The 16,890-nt window shown below is 37.9% G+C and overlaps 1 protein-coding gene across 3 annotated transcripts in view; it reads right to left on the bottom strand.

The window, feature by feature from the left end:
* The window catches only part of SDK1 (sidekick cell adhesion molecule 1), a 385,780-nt gene that overhangs the window by 278,583 nt on the left and 90,307 nt on the right, over positions 1 to 16,890 (bottom strand). The gene's annotated exons all lie outside the window — the stretch shown is intronic.

Raw genomic sequence — 16,890 nt, 5'->3', positions numbered from 1 at the left:
CTTTTCTGATCAGTAGCATTTTAAATAACCTGTCTTTCAAACAAACTGATTTATGACAAGTGCAGATCAGCAGTATCTTCTCTAAATTGGCTATATAGGAAGCTACAACAATTCAACATATGAGAAAATTGGAACAGTTCCAAACTAGCAGATATTCCCAGACAAGCCAAGGAGAGTTTTTACACTTCTCCACACTATTACATGACTGAGAATATATTCTGCAAAGCTTCTCTTTAGTTGTTGTTTTAATGACTGCAATTATTGTGAAATCATCTTATCCCAGTTCTCATTGGCTCCTAACTAGTAAAACCAACCAATATTTTAAACATTATAAAGAAAAAATTAAGTTGGAGTTAGAGGATGCTCCTGTGAAATACAGTTATTCTACCTAGAGTGAAAAGCAAATTTTTACAAAGGTATTTCTAAACAAGTGAGAAAATGCTAAATCCTGTCAAAGGTATTTTGGGGAACCTCCCAGGGGAGTTTCAGACATTCTACCCTGGTAAGATTAAAGGTGTCAGGGCTTCCTCTGGAGATGGAAAAGCAGCAGCTGGGAGCAGTCCTGGTGTTAGGGGAAGATAACAGAGCTCAGCTGGTAAAGTGAAATGATTAGTGCTGAGTTTCCTGAAAATAACAATTACCTGCTCATGTAGAGGCTCCTGGAATGAGTTCCCTAAGCTCTTCCTTCCCAAAGAAAGTTTAGTCACTGAGGGAGAGCTCAGTGGAAGTTGTGTCTGCACCAAACTGAGTCATTTGTTGGTCCTTGTTTTCAGTGATTTACAGACTCAGCAGCACAACCTCCTGCATTACTTACTCTGAATTATCCACTTACTCCTAACTTATGTCTTTCCAAGAAAAAAACGATGCATTTGGAAGACAAAGTGCTGCCCACAAGTCTGTCATTCAGCCCTACATTTCCTACTCAAATATTCCAAACCCAGTGATGCTGCAGCCCACTCAGAGCTATCTCCCATTTAAAGCATCACAATCAAACTGTTATTACATGAAAATGATTCTCAAAACTCAATCCAGTTCTGTTAGAAGCTAAAATTTAATAGACCTACGGGAATATTTTTATAAAGAGTATAGCATGCTTTATAAATTGCCCTGGCTCTCTGGAAGATTTACTTAAACCCTTGAAGTAATTTTATCTTCTAATCTTTTATTCTTGACTTTCTCATCAATCACATACCATCAGTTTATCAAATTCAATTATGCAATCAGAGCTCACTAAATATTCACTGAAAGCAGAAATGAAAATAAAATACAGAGCAAAAGTTCCTTGCAGAGAGGCAGCTTTGATGACATTGGCATTTCTGCAGCACAGGGTTGCTCACACCTCATGCTCAGGATCAAACCTGAGCTGCACCCTGGGCTTTATTTACAGTTTGGTTGTTATAGAGCATCCCAGAGAAACACAAAAATTGGCAGGGAAAAAAATCAAAGCCATCTCAGAAGGGTTGTGGGAAAGAATTAACTGGCTGAGCGATGGAAAACACAAGGGGGGCAGTTAATAGGTATGAGATACTTGCACTCAGTAATTAACTACAGAAAGGGCTCACCAGGAGGGTAACCTTGGCCAACCATGGGTTTAGAAGCCAGGAAGGCATGTTTTGCTTTATACTATTCAAGAATGGAGTAAAATACTAATTAAAAGACTGTCTGAGTCTTAAAATCAAAATAATAAAATATTGCAATTATTATTCTTGACTTGAATACTTTTCTGCCTACCAAAAAAAAAAAAAATTAAGCAAGCATTCATGCTATACACTGTTGTTTTTTCTAAATGTGTTAATACTTTCAGCCTCTCTGGCTCTTCAGCAATGCTGATTTAAAAATAAAAGTAATAATAATTAAAGAACTTTTTGAGTTGCAAGAAGGAGCAAAGGGATAAGGTGCCAATCTGTTGGCACATATATATTTACAGCTTCAGTAAATTTTCATTAAGTCTGCTTACCAAACTTGCCAACATCCCGACTTGTGACCTTAAAAGGATGCTGCAGATTTATTTTTATGTAAATCTCAAGAAGAAGTAGGACTGAACATGCCCAAATTATCTTGAAATTTGCTCCACAGCATTTCTGCTTTGCTTTTCTGCTCCTCCAAACTGCCTGAGTTTCATTACACTGCTGGATTGGCCCATCCAGTCTTTCTTTGGTACATGCAAAGCTTAGATGGATTCGACCTCAAAATAAAGATTCAGGACTAAATTCACAACACCCAGACAGTTTTTCTTGGACTAATGCTGACATTTAAATACAAAATATTTCTGGGTGCAGCTGTCCTCTACCCTGGGCTTGTCCTCAGCCCTGGCAGACGAGATGCACCACAGGAGAGCTGAAAGCTCCATTCTCCCTGAAAATCACACTCAGGCACAAATTTAGAAACAGGACCTGCAAAAGGAAAAGTCACCCTGGCTGGACAGGTTTGGAATGGCAACAAAAATGCCAGGAGTAGATAGACACTCATTAAATACCCAAGGAAACCCAATCCCACAAGGATTGTGTGAGTGAACTCCAGAAGCAGGAAAGCACCATCTCAAGGACCTCAAACATTCCCTCTAACAAACAGATTAACAAGGCTCAGCTAATGATTCTGAGCCCTTCAAGAGCTTACATTTGTAAAACACATAAAGCAAAGTCAAATTAAATAGATCTTTCAGTTACTACAAGGTCTCACAAGATCTTGAAAGCAGTCACACAGTCCTGTCCCTCAGGAATTAATAACTTTTAATTAAAGACACAATTTTATCTTGAGAACCTCTACCCTGTGGAGAAGAGGGAATTTACAGTACTCCAGAGAAGTACCCACATCACCCTCATCAGCAAAACCCACTGCAACTACCCTCTTCAAATCTCAGCTTTTTTTTCTCCAGAAATGTTGGATACCAACAGCTACAGGGAAAAGGAGGTGCCCACTTCCTGAAAAAAAACCAGTTTCTGTGGTCCTGAACACTCAGAGGAAAGAAAATGCAAGAGTGCTGAGAGCAGGTTGGAAGATCCCCAGTGCCACTGCTATTTGTCTTTGTTATGCATCTCTACTTTTAAGTCATTTTTAGGGTGAGCTAATATTGAATATTAAAAGTAGATCAACCCGCACATAAATCAGCAATTCAGAGTAAATACAGCTCAATCACTTAACAAATTCCAGGTGAGCAGCTGCCTTTCCATTGCTCATTGACCCTACAGGTTCAATACTGAAAAGAGAGTTTTGGCTGAGATACATTTTTACAAACTTAAAAGAAAAACACAATGGGTTTATTAAGTAGCACACCTCCATTGATTTTAGCTTATTAATCTCCAGTCAAAACATGTTGCACATTACTGTTTCTTCATATGCTTCTAAAGCTAGAAACAACTGACACAGGAATATAAAGAACAGAATTATCTCTGAGGAATTCTCCAGGAGAATGAGACAGAAGCTGAACAATCAGCCCAGGAGAAGATCAGCAATACAGAAATGTTTTTGCTCAGTGTCTGCCAGGAAAGGAGATGTGAGCCACCTTCAGGTGGGTAAAGAATGACTGCCATGGAAAGAGTACCCAAAAGATATGTCTGGGGCATTGAATGTCTAATACAAAAATAAAATGGCAGCTGGAATCAGGACACCCAAACTAGAGGCAGGACTAATCTCTTCAATAATCCATAGAAATTGCTACAACTATGGACAGCAAAAACCCATTCAAGACCAAACTGAAGTTCAGCTGTGAGCACAAACAGTGGAGCATAAGATGCTCTGCTCTGACAGCAAATAACTGCAACCTCCTGAGAAAATGGCTTTTCTTCTTATTCCCAAGTTGGATATGGAAAAGATTTCCTTTTCAAAAGGATCTTTTCGTCTTGCTATCTCAGTTTTCTAATCTCACAGTTTCTGATATACATGCATACATGTGCTAGCTCTGGATGCAAGTTGTATTCTCTTGTGGAAATGAACTTCAATAGATTATATGGCATATGAATTTGGAATTATAACACAGTAAATCCTGGGAAATGTACCAGAAAGTCAGATTGAACTCAGATATATTTGAATCAATCTTCTTTTGAATGCAAACCTTCTAAAATGCATTGGTGAGATGCTGGGGAAGTGAGTATATGATCTATTCATAAACTGTCAACAATGTCAAACATACATTAGAGCATTCAGTCACTTTAACTGTATTGATTTGCAGGAAGTCTATTTTACCCAAAATATTGGATCTTTGAGATTCAAATTTTTGTGGATGAAAGTATGACATAAATCACCAAGTACAACAATTAAATTTAAATTGCATTTTACTACCTCGTTCTAAACCTCGATTGCAAAGGACTGATGCATCATAGTGAATATTTCATTAAAATAGCAGGTTATTTTTCAAATATACTGCAGCAGCTAAGAATTTTTACACAATGGTATAAAGCATTCTCTCAAAATGGATTTCCTGAACTTTCATCAAAGAAGATATCTGATTTTATACTGGAAGAGTACTGAAGCAACTGTATTTAAATCAGCCTTTCTTCCTGAATTTCACACATCAAGTAAATGAGCCCAAGCTGCCCATTTTTGTCATCCTAGAGATTAAAAAGATAACCTTCTTTTTGGGTACCTCCATTATAATCCCTGAATGCAAATACAGATATCAGCTGAGGTTGATGGATGGTGCTTTTAGAGGTTTAATTGGGGATGGAATTAAATTGTTTTAGGACTCAGCAAGTTCTGTGAGGAAGCCCACATATTTTTAGAATAAGTGACATTTATTTCTTTTAAATGCACAGTCACAGGGAGACAAGATTTCAATGGGTAACTTCTTTTTTTGCCTTGAACAGCTCACATAACTAATTGGCAAGTTAGCTATTGGGTAATTGCCAATCATATATTTGATCTGGATGGAGGAAATATTGAACTAAAGATTGCAAACCTGTTGCAGTCCATCCCAAGAGGAAAACTAAACATTCTGTAATGTATAGTTATGATTAGCTTTCAACAATTCAATAGAATAGGAGTCTCAAGCGGCAAGAATGAGTGTTTCACACTGATAGTTAAGTAGATTTAATTAAAAATTCTTTTTTTTTTTTTTTTTAATTGAAGCATCACTTCTCTATTTCAGAATTACCTAAATGGCACTGCAGATTCCAGTTGGCTTCTCTGCTCCTCATTTTTTGATGCAAACAGGCCAAATGTTTTTCCCAAATCTTGGCTAACACATTATATTGCTTAAAAGAACAAACATCCTAATTCATTCCCTAGAAACTTCTATAATTCTAAGATAAACACCATGAAGTAATTTGCTACAGTAAAACCTGTTTTGGTATTTCCAACCTTTCTTCCCTGTTTTAAGGCACAAACATTTCCTGTTATCTCTCTCAGCCTTCTTCCATTTTTCTCTATGAACAGCTTTAGATGAACTACAAAAATCTTGAGACAACAGAAAAAAGCCAGAGCAGATTTTTTTATGATAAAAAAATAAAATCTTACTATCACAGGCTGCTTAAAAATCCTAAAACATAACCTGTTCTTCGTATTCATAAAATCTACTCTGTAACACTCTGCCATCTATTTAAAGACCATCCTTTCATTCACTACACAATCACTTCTTGAAGAATTCCCTTTTGAGAAAAGATTTCTCAAGTTTTATTAGAAAGACTCAAAACAGAACTGAAAGGAGGAGGGACCCCAGAACCACAGCAGAGTTTTTATAGGACCTGGATTCTGATAGATTAAAAAAAAAAAAAAAGACGACAGTGGTTGGTAACATCACTCCATTAAAATTCAACATAAACCTCTCTCAGTTATCCCCAAATACACCAAGAAAGATTTTCCCACATGCAATTGTATTATTCTTTTCTTAAAATTGATTTCTTTAGCAGACCAGCCAAGGAGAAAAAAAAATAATGAGCTGATATCGTTTTAACTGAGCCTCAAGCAGCTCCTGATGTATTAACCTAAAATCCCACTAAGGCTTCCTTTTCCCATTTAATTTCTACACCTCATGTTTTAGTCTCACTTTCTGACCACCTGTAATAATTCAGTTCAGTCGGGGAAAAATGAATTATATTGGTTTATTGTTTATCAGAAGATTGATAGCTCTGTGAATTCATGGAATACCACAGAATGGTTTGGGGTGGAAAGGACCTTAAAGCCCATCCAGTTCCAATCCCTGCCATGTGCAGGGTCACCTTCCACTAGCCCAGGCTGCTCCCAGCCCCATCCAGCCTGGCCTTGGACACTCCAGGGACCCAGGAGCAGCCACAGCTTCTCTGGGGATCTGTGCCAGGGCCTCACCCACTCACAGGGAAGAATTTCCTCTCCATATCCCATCTAAAGCCACCCTCTTTGAGCTTAAAGCCATTACCTGCTGCAAGACTAAAAATCAAAAAGCTAGATATGATCTTAAATTATGTTTAATGTAGCTCATCCACAAAAAAGGCTCCAGAATTTATTTATTTTTTTAATATTCATGAAGTTGTTTTTAAGAAAGTTAAAAATGCACTGAAAGAAAAAGGCACATCTGTACAAAGTGGGCAAATGAAAGAGAACCCATTAACTATGAAAACCAAAACAAAATCTCCAAAGAAACCTCCAGCCTCTGAATTTGGTATCAAAGCACAACCTCTGTGCTTTTCATATTCTCTTCATACAGTGATGTTTACAGAGCCTCACTCAGAGACTGGAGGAAATAAGTTGTTAGTGTTTAAACCTCAGCCCACAGCAGGTGGAAGGCAAAGCTGCCTTGCTGAAAGAGAATCCAAAAATAGCAAGATTTCCTTCATTATTTTAACCACAAAGGAAGGAAGCTATTGTTGCTGCTACATTATCTACAATCTCCAACTACTGTAGGGCAGCCTGATCACGCTGATACCTAACCAGCAATTTATAAATATATCCACTAAATATTCAACTGACACTGGCACAGAGGAGAGATGAAACCCTACAGAACACTTAACAGGAGAGAAAAGATGAAAACACAAATGTGCTTTCCTCAAGTTCATCCCTACTACAAGAGGCATTCTTAGTGTGCAGGAGATAAATTAAATCAAAAAGGTAAACAGCTGAGGAGTGTCTGGAAGTACCAGTACAGAAACACGAGAGCAGCAGGAGGAAACAAAGGAACAGCAAAGGCACTGCCAGACCTGAAAGCCATGTCAGGCACCTGTTTATGTTCTCAAGGAGAATTTATTTCTAAGCAGCAAAGCAGCTATGAGTATCCAGAGAAGATATAAACACATCTCTTTTGATGAAGGAGGCTGGGGGGAAATGATTCATGCTCAGACCTTTGTTAAAGCAATGCCTACTGCTCACTGCTATTGTTATTTTGTTTAAACGTAACTTGCAGTTTTGGTTTTTTTTTTTCCTTAAACTTGAAAAAATGTAAATAGGTTTAGAAACTGGGTAACGCCTGCCTCAAAAAACTCAACTCAAAGGATCTCAGTGCTGTCACTGAATTGGAGGGTGGTGAGTACAGGAGCCCACATTATGCTGAGCAGAGACAGGGCTGTTCATATCCTTGTGTAATGCTGGATCAGGACAGAAATGCCAACAAAGCACAGTACAAAGTTCACAGGACCCACTGAAATATTCCCACATCTCAAGCAAACTCTGGGACAGGCACCTGGTCAGAGGCAGAAGCTCAGTGACCCTTGCAGAGCTCTCAGGGTGTTAGTGGAGACACTCCCAGTGGGATGGATCAAAGGCTCTTTGGAAGCCTCACACAAAATGGGCACCTTCATTTTCCCAAATATTACCACTTATTTCTGTGTCTTTTACATCAAATCCTTTCAGAACTACCCAAGTGGAATTCTTTCACCACTTCAAGAAAAATACACAGATCTAGAGATTATAGAATCATTTTCAGCGATACCAACGAAACATGTAATTTCTTCTTGTCAAAATGGGAAGAAACATATCACTGTTCTAGCAAACATAACTGAGCTTGACATATCTGAAGGCAAAGAAAAGGAGTTAGTTGATTAATCTGGATATTTTATTTAATTTTCTTTGGGTTATAAATAAGCAGCAAGTTAATACTGTTTTCAACTTTTGACAGTTCTAATGTTAATTACATGTACTGGATTTTATAAATCAATACTTCTTACATAAAGTGTTATTTAACTTGTCAAGTGCAGCAATAGATCAATGCATTTACTGTTCTTGCTAACATTGATGGATGACATACATCAAAAGCATATGTAAAGGAAAAAATAAAAGACTTATTTGTAAGCCAGACAGGGTTAAACCCCAGTTAGGCAGACAGGGAATTTAAACAGTGTTTTGAAAATAACGACTTTATTAAGGTGTGAAAAGTTTTCTTCTTGTTTGGGTTTTTGGAAGTCTGGAGTTTTTTGAGTTTGGGGGTTGTTTGGGGCTGATTTGTGGGGGTTTTTTTCTTTTAATTCTACGGCCTGCTGCTATCAGCAGCAGACTGCTCTGTGTACAAAACTGCTATATTAAATCTGGGTATCCTATAGGATACAAGAACAATGGATTGTATCTTCCAAACTTCAAATATATTATACCAAAGAACATCCCCACGTTCAGCAGACAGTACTTCCATCTAAACATACAAATAAGGTAATAAAAAAAACCCCAAACCATAGTTGATAACTACTTCACCATTTGCAAACATGCTACAGTTAAAGTGCTTAAAATTTTAGAGGATGTACATGAAAAATTTGGATCATAAATCCACTTCAAAGACTGCATTCACTGCATTATGAGCTGTAATAAAAGAAAGACTCAGTTAAAAACCATCCCAAGAATCAGTGCTAATGCACCTGCACATCTTGAAGAGAGATATAGGTCACAAAGTAACCAATTCTCATTATTCATTTGTCCCATTTGTAAAGAAGACATAAAGTATATTAAAATTATGAAATCCCAAAGAACTGAAAGCTATTACTTTGTATGTAACTACAGTAAATCAATAAAATATTGGTTAAAGCCCATTATCAGAAGCATGTATATATACAGAATGTATAATCATGTACTGAAATAGAAGGGGAAATTGTTTTCCTTCTATTATTGATAGATGTCTCAGGACACAAGTATTAAATTGCATAATATGTCATTTCCAATTCACAGAATGACAAAAAAAAAGTCCTTTTACGTTAAAAATTGTCATGAGGATGGGCTTTTCAAAGTTACAAAAGGTAATGAATGTAAACTTGAAGTGTTGTCCTTTGGAAGTAATTCATGTAATCATTGCATTTTAGAGTAATTTATCTGACTAGAAAATAAAAAGAGGCCTCTGTTGTTGTGAAGTACAAGGAAGCTCTACTCCATCAGCTCTGCTACTTTGGGCAATATTTATGAGAAGTAGCAAGAAATGACTACAATCTATGAGTTGTGTTAGCATGTTTGAGAAATAATTAGCAAAAAGGAAAAACAGAAAAACAGTGGTGAGTCTAAGTCAAAAAGGAGTTTGTAAAATTGCCTTCAAACCTTGGAAGAAAATAAAATTCTATTTAACAAAAAATTTTAAAGCAAAAAATATGAACCACTTAGTCTACTGGCTAACGTATGTCCTGCAGGACCTTGTTAACACCTTCAATGAGGCTGAGAGTTAATGTAAAAAAAGCCATGAGATTGTCTTCACAGTTGCAGTATTTTGTTTAAAATAATCCAGCAAAAGACTTCTGTTCACAGAAACTCTTCTAAATTGTTAAAGGGGAATGGTCATGAAAGAGAGAGGGGATCAGCTGGCTCATGCCAGCCTGGGTTTGAACGTCTGCAGGATTTTCTGTGAGCTGCGAGAAAATATTATCCAAGTGAAAAGTGAGAATTGTGCACGTGTAATCTGTATCCTGCTGGAAACTGGGAGTGATGAGGGAGAGCCTGTGGGAGACTGACAGATCTCACTAACACAGAGCAGTCAGGGCTCACTCAGAAATCCACACCAGCTCTGTCCCATCCCACTGGCCCGCAGCACACAGCCTGGCAGGGAGGAAAACACCAAACCCTACATGTCCCACTGACCAAGCTGGTCCTACTGCTGCTCTCACACCCAGGCAGCAGCACCTGCTGGAGAAAAATCTAGTAAATACACACAGGCTGGCCAAACCCTGCTGAGCAGCACCAAACAAATGCAGAGCAAAGCTCTGCTCCTCGGTCCAAACCTGGCCACGCTGGCAATAATGAAGATGTATATCCACAAGGAGCATGGAAACAGCCAGAATCTCGACTCATGAGCATTCCTGTATCCTGTAAGAGGTGAGCCCTGGGTGGGTTTACAAGTTCCCTGAAATTGCTCACTGGGGGAAACAATCTGCTGGCTCAGTTCTCTGCAGGATTGCCCTGGTCCCTCCAGTCATCTGCTCCAGCTCTATACATCCACATACATCATCAAGCTGGCAGTTCAGAAACTGGGCCAGATGGATGTGTAACCCCAAACAGTGCTGTTTGTTAAATCTAAAAGCCATTAATCAGAGTAATTTCCTTTATTAAACTCTATGGGAGAAAGGCGCAAATATAGATGACGTATTATTACCCGAGTGCATCACAGGATGACACACACCGAGCTCATTTTCACCCAGCAACACCAGAGAGAAATGGTGACAGCAGAAATGTTCCCTCTAGAAAAAGTAGATTATTGCAGGACAAAGAAAGCAGGAAAGGGCATCCTAAATGCTTTCTTTGAGTAGCTAAGGCATGTTATTTTCCCTGGAGGAAATAATTACATTCTCTGAAAGGACTGGCAGCTTCAAGTTATTTTTAAACAAGAGCAGTTCTTTGTGTTACAGGAGCACTGAGTTGTTTCAGAGAAGCAATAGGTGAGACTGGATCACTGAAGTTAGCTTCACCTTCCACCTGGCACTTAATGCCAGCCCAGCTGGAAAACAGCCTGGCCTGTTTGCCGTTTAAGCTCACAAGTAATACTTATTCTGCTTTCCCTCTTCTGACTTTGGAATTCCTCATATTTTTAGCCACAATATCAAGGTATACTTCCTGTCCTTCCAAACTTAAGCTTTACAAGAAAATTATATATCTGCAACACATGAAAAAAATTCCAATTTTAACAGACAAGAAAACTTTTACAAACAAATGACAGAAAAAGTCCTCTAGAAACACCTAGAAACGGTTTCTTCTTAACTTTGAAAAAGATTTACAAAAGGAAGGAAAGCCCTCAGGTAGCTATTTGCTTAACAGACAAAAGAAAACATTTCAATGCATTAATTTCTTTTGGAGAAGGTCACTGAAGCAGAACACAGTTGTGATTCTTTAGTGATGCTCTGATACACTACTGCAAACAAAGCTTATTTTGCAGGTTCTGTTGCAGGGCAGAACACCCCTGGCTCTGGCACAGCAGAAATCCCTGTGATCCCAGTAAGGGAGGTGACAGGGCAGCCTCCTGGCCACTTGCTCTGGTCTACCTCCCACCGTGGTGTGAATAAGAAGAAAATAGGAAAAAGCTCCAGGTCATGTCCCAGTTGCTTGGAGCAACTGGTCTGGTGGGAGGTGTCCCTGCCCATGGCAGGGATTTGGAATTGGATGAGCTTTAAGATACCTTTCAAACTAAACCATCCTGTGATCTTATGATTCTATGAATTGCTTAAATAAATAAATAAATAAATAAATAAATAAATAAATAAATAAATAAATAAAGTTTGACCTGAATATCATTTATATGATATATTCCTATTACCTTCTTTTAAGGGTCTATCACATAAATGCTCCTATCTGCACATTTTTCACAATCAGAGCTTTCACTGATATGGTTTATGGAATTGTCTTTCAGCAGCATGGATTTGAAAAGGCTTCTTTATGGAGGAGAACCTCTGAAAGAGCCTCCTCTAGAAGTCCTGTCTGCCTTAAGAGCAAACAGGCTGAAATGTTGGTGCATTATTGCTGGCTCATTAAGAAGCAAATTAGTTGGTTTTGTCTTTGTTTAGCAGTACTCCACAGGTACTTATTTTGACACCACTTTAATGTGCAAACACATTAAATTAACGTGTTTCATAGTTACAACAAACATTCATTGGACAAAGGCCAATCCCACAGCCTCGCAGCAAAAATTATAATTTCTATATTAAAGAAGGTAAATAAAGTAAATAAGATTCTTCTCCACGTGTGCTTTTTGCCAATCCATTGCATTTGGCAGAAGCTGATTATTTTTATGTTTCTATTTAATATTTACAATGTATCTCAAATAATTAATTACAAAGAAAATTAATAAAAATAGCACAAATGGCTAAAAAATGATAGCCAGGCATAGCCTTCTCCTCTTTGTCTACAACCAAATCATTACAATTGTGTGTGCAAAGTTCAAGAACAACCTCTGCTATTTGTCTATACTATATATAGAAACCGAGTTCTATTAATAAACAGTCAGCCTAAATTAGCATTAAGACAATATTTATTTAGTTTAGACTTTTGGCCTTTAGTTTATATCAGCTTAGAAGTAAACAGAAGAAGTATAATAATGGCAAATAAAACAATGAAGCAGTAAAAATAACATGATGATGGATTAAAATATATTGTTCTAGTTGGGAGTCAATAGGGCAAGTGCTTTATAAAAATTCTGTTTTCCTTTGACAAAATCAGTACAATACTTGCTGGTACAAGCAATAAAAAAAACCTCCCATAAAACACTTCCGACTTCGCTTTCCATTTTAATGGCTGCAGGCAAAATTCAGAATACATTTGTCAAGTTGATATTATCAACACAACAGGGGTATGCCTGACTTGTTCTACATTTGTTCTGAAAGTTCACTTTAGAGGCCATCAGCCAGGAAAGAACACAGGAAACTGAAATCATTCCTACCAGGCAGACACAGAAATATATCTTCAAATATTTAAGAGAAGTTTCAGTAAATATTATCACATATTACTCTGCAAGGCATCAATCACATCCAGTTTAACATTAAAGACCAACCATTCTGAAAATTAAAGGTGATTCACACTCTCTCTTTGCTCAGTTTAATGAGACATCCGAGTCTGATCCGTGACAACTACTGCCAACATCTTTAACTTTTTTCCTGACATCTGAAATTGATTTCAAAGACAGATACTGAGAAGGCAAGAATACTACAGAAAAGGACATAGGAAAAGCATTGTAAAAGAGAAAATCAAATGTATAACCTTAGCTCTTTTTCCCCCCATTGGTACTTGGAAATCATCTGCATCATTAAGCACCTGAATTTCCATTATAAGTTCCTAAAAGTACCTGAACCTTATTCTTGTGCCTTTGAAATGAATACCAGCCAAGTATATTAAAAACAATTCTTTGCTTTCATTCTTTGTTCATTTCCTATTTTTGTTCACTTTGATAATGCCTGACCTGGGTTTTTTTCCATGTAGTGAAAGCCTGTTCTTTCATGAAAATATATGTCCTTATGCTTGTACTTTCTTCTATTTTAATTTCTTAAGTTTCTTCTTTTCCAGACTAAAACTTACAGAGGGGACAAATACATCATAGAGATCAAAAAAACAACTGCTGTAATTGTGTCATTTTTTGATTTACCCACAGATGAATGAATGAATGGTCAGTTGAACTAACTGATAAAAGCAACATTTATGAAATCATTCAAATGTCAAAACCAACTCCTTATTAACCATACACTGGCTGAAAATGCACTGAGCTCTGGGTATTGAGGCTCCCTATTAGAAACCCCCAACAAAGACTAATTGTAGCAGGAGTTGGTGTCTCATTCAATGGACTCCAAGGTTAACAGAATAGGTTTGGGCTGCTTATTTTTGATGAGGGCACAATGACATGAGGGCAAGGAGCTTCACTTTGTCACCAGCACCATGCATGTAAGAGAGGGATCTCAACAGCTGTCCTGCCCAGATGGTTGCAAGTTTTGAACTGAAGAAAGATTAAATCTATTGATGAGGGACCTCTACCTTGCAGCTCTGCCTGTTGGCAGAGCAAAATAACTAAGATAAACAAGACCTTTATTATCATCCATCTCATGCACACAGGAGTTCTTAAATGGACAAAACACCCTGTTTTGTTTGATTTTAGCTACATGTGGTTCTCACTGAGCATCCTGGAATTCTAAGGAAAAGAAAAAAAAAAAAAAAAAAAAGAAATTCCAGCTTTCCTGTATTCCCGTCAGAATGTCCAGTTGTACAAAAGAAAATCAAAACAGAAAAACAGAAAAACCAAACAAATACAAATTACACAGAGGAAAAAAATCTGAAGTCAGAAGTAACCAACACAAAAGCAGATTGCCACGCACTGCATGACTAATGGCACATGCCTGTGTTCCAAGGTAATTAATCCTATTTTTCAATGCTAGCTGAAAGTCTTGAAAGAGTCATTCCTGGGGAAAACTGTGGTTTTCCTTAAAACAAAAAAGTGAAGGATTTGAATTGCTGTGCTGATATAACCTCAGCAAGCAGCAATAAACACTATTCACTGAAAATGTATTTGTGTAGAGTTCACCAAACCATGACTCCTGTGTGGGTCTGACCTGAGGTTTCCATTGTGGGAGGCAGTTTCCAGACTGACATTTTAGAGATCTTGGTGAATTCCTTGGTTTACTACAAGTGTTTACTGCAAATTGCTGTCTGATACTAGCTGTTCATGTGTCACAAGAGTATCCCCATCACCAACAGGTTTTACTAAGCCTTAAAATTGGATATCAATATATGAGATAAAGAAACTACAAAATCTGTGGCAGCTATTGCACAACTTCCAGCCTTTTACTGCTAATGAGTACTTCTGGTGCAAAAGAAATATTAATTAATTCTATTCTGGCAGCATTGTACTGTTTGGATGCCAAAGTGGAAGGAATCTGCAAACTTCTAAGGTGAAAATTCACTTTAAATTATGCAAGAGAATTGTAGAGTTCTAAATTCTCTCAGGAGATTTAAAAGTAAAACCAATTTTTTTTATTTTATCAACTGCATTTATAAAAGAAATACTGTTTTATGAAAGAGAACTGGAACGACAAAACACTACTGAAGCACAAAGCCCCAAAATTCTAGAAGTCAAAGAAGCTGACCTTTTTATGTTGTTCCTCATTTTCTTACAGTTAACAAATACAAAGTATACCCAGCAAGCACAAAGCAAGAAAAGAGCAAAAGTTTTGAAATATGGTGTAGTTTTCAGTCTGAGGAGGTCAATACATGGGCAGAAATGACCTTGAACCCTAAAACAAGAGAGGCTCACTGGCAATTTTTTTAAATTTACAATGCATTTCTCATGAGTAGATTCCAGATGAATTGTTCTCATGGCAGCCCTTGCAGGAGGCCACACTCTAACTCCTGCCTTCGTAAGAGGTCTCAGTTTGTGGCACCAGCCTATTGACAAATGACTTTTGAAAACATGACAAGTCACGGTCACGTCTCTGTGTGTATCCTGCAGGATAAAACCTCCATGGATCCCATCTCTCCTCCAGCCCTCAGGGGAATGCAGCTCATTTCACAATGCTCTGATTGTGAGTCTTGTTGCTGAGTCCCCGTGCTGACAGAATTTGAAATCCTGAATCAAGAAACCACTCAAAAGTACATTTAGTGCTCATTGTTCAGTGAAAGAGCCCTGCATCAGCGCTCCCACGTTTCCCTTCGGATCTATTTACCTCCAACATGCCTTCTGCAATGCCTCTGAGCCTCAGACACCAACCAGCACCCCCAAACCTACAGGAGGCATCAAACAACCACAGCAGCCTCATCTCCTGAGCCTTGGCCACCTGGGATCAGGTGTCCACTTTGCACTTCAGCCCTCGTGACACCTGAAAGGGAGCTCAGAGACACCAAGGGCCCAGACATCTCCAGCCCTGAACAAAAATACCCACAGCAACCACACCAATAAAAAAAGAGCATTCTCCTCTTCTATTCTGAAGATGTCATACGGGATAAGATTATCAAGTATTAATATCACATGCTTCTAATAAACAGAGTTGGGTTATTAATGAAAATAAGCTTCATGAGTTCAAAATAAATCTTGGCACACACATAATTTTAAACTGTCGCACTTCATCTAAATCGATGCAGTTTTTCATCTTTTTATGGCAATAGTGGTACTGCCATATATTTCTCTATGCAAAAAGACTTGAACTATGCATTCTCGTTCAAGCCTTCAAAAAAAATTTACCCTCAAGCACAGCTCAGCATAAAATATTCCAGCTCAGAATTCAAGCAGTTAAGAAAAAGTTTTCAGATATGCCCCATAAAAAGTAAACATAAGTAGGCAAAATAAATTAGAGTAGCTACACCAGCACAGTGATACAGGTTTGTGTAACAAGATGCACATTTAATGATTTCATCCTTCTCAACACTTGCCCTCTGTTCATCACCACACACTGAAAATAGCCCTTTTTTCTCTCTTTCCTTTTGTGGGAGCCTTTGTTGGTCTAAACAAGCTATTTAGGGGAAAATGTAAGAGTTTATCAGTCCATCCTTCTCTCTATTGATAAAATGATTAGAAGCTGTCTATTAGAAGCTTGTCTCTATGGACACATTAAGAATCCATTTATCCATTAAGAACCAAGGGTTGAAATTACAGATGAATCCATAGGGAAATAAATCAGCACAGATTCCTCAGGGTCTACAGGATGTAGGACTGCCACTACTTGGAAGAAAACTGAAAGATTTCTCTGCTTTGGAGAAAGTGTGGAAGCTGTGGGAAAACCATCTCCATCAAATGAAACTGCAAAGGAACAGAAACTCAGCTGAGAAAATGGTGGGCATTTAACACAAAAAAGGCCTGGTAAGGGGGGCCTGAGGAACAGGCTGGGCTCTGTGGAGATGGAAAAAGAGAAAAACAATCTGAATCAGCCTGTCCCAGAGCAAGCAGCTGTGTCTAAGATAAAAAGATCCAAAATCTTTAATTCTTACAAGAACCCTGGCTCAAACACAGAAAATACTCTGTAATAACGAGGACAGTTTTGGTAAAATTTCGCAAGAATTTTGATTCTCTGCACTGAATTCTCCTAAAATACCCAGCATACAACACAATTTCTCTTTGCTTTA

Source organism: Oenanthe melanoleuca, chromosome 14 (assembly GCF_029582105.1).
Source record: "Oenanthe melanoleuca isolate GR-GAL-2019-014 chromosome 14, OMel1.0, whole genome shotgun sequence".
NCBI lineage: Eukaryota > Metazoa > Chordata > Aves > Passeriformes > Muscicapidae > Oenanthe > Oenanthe melanoleuca.
This window is presented reverse-complemented; position numbering and strand designations above follow the sequence as displayed.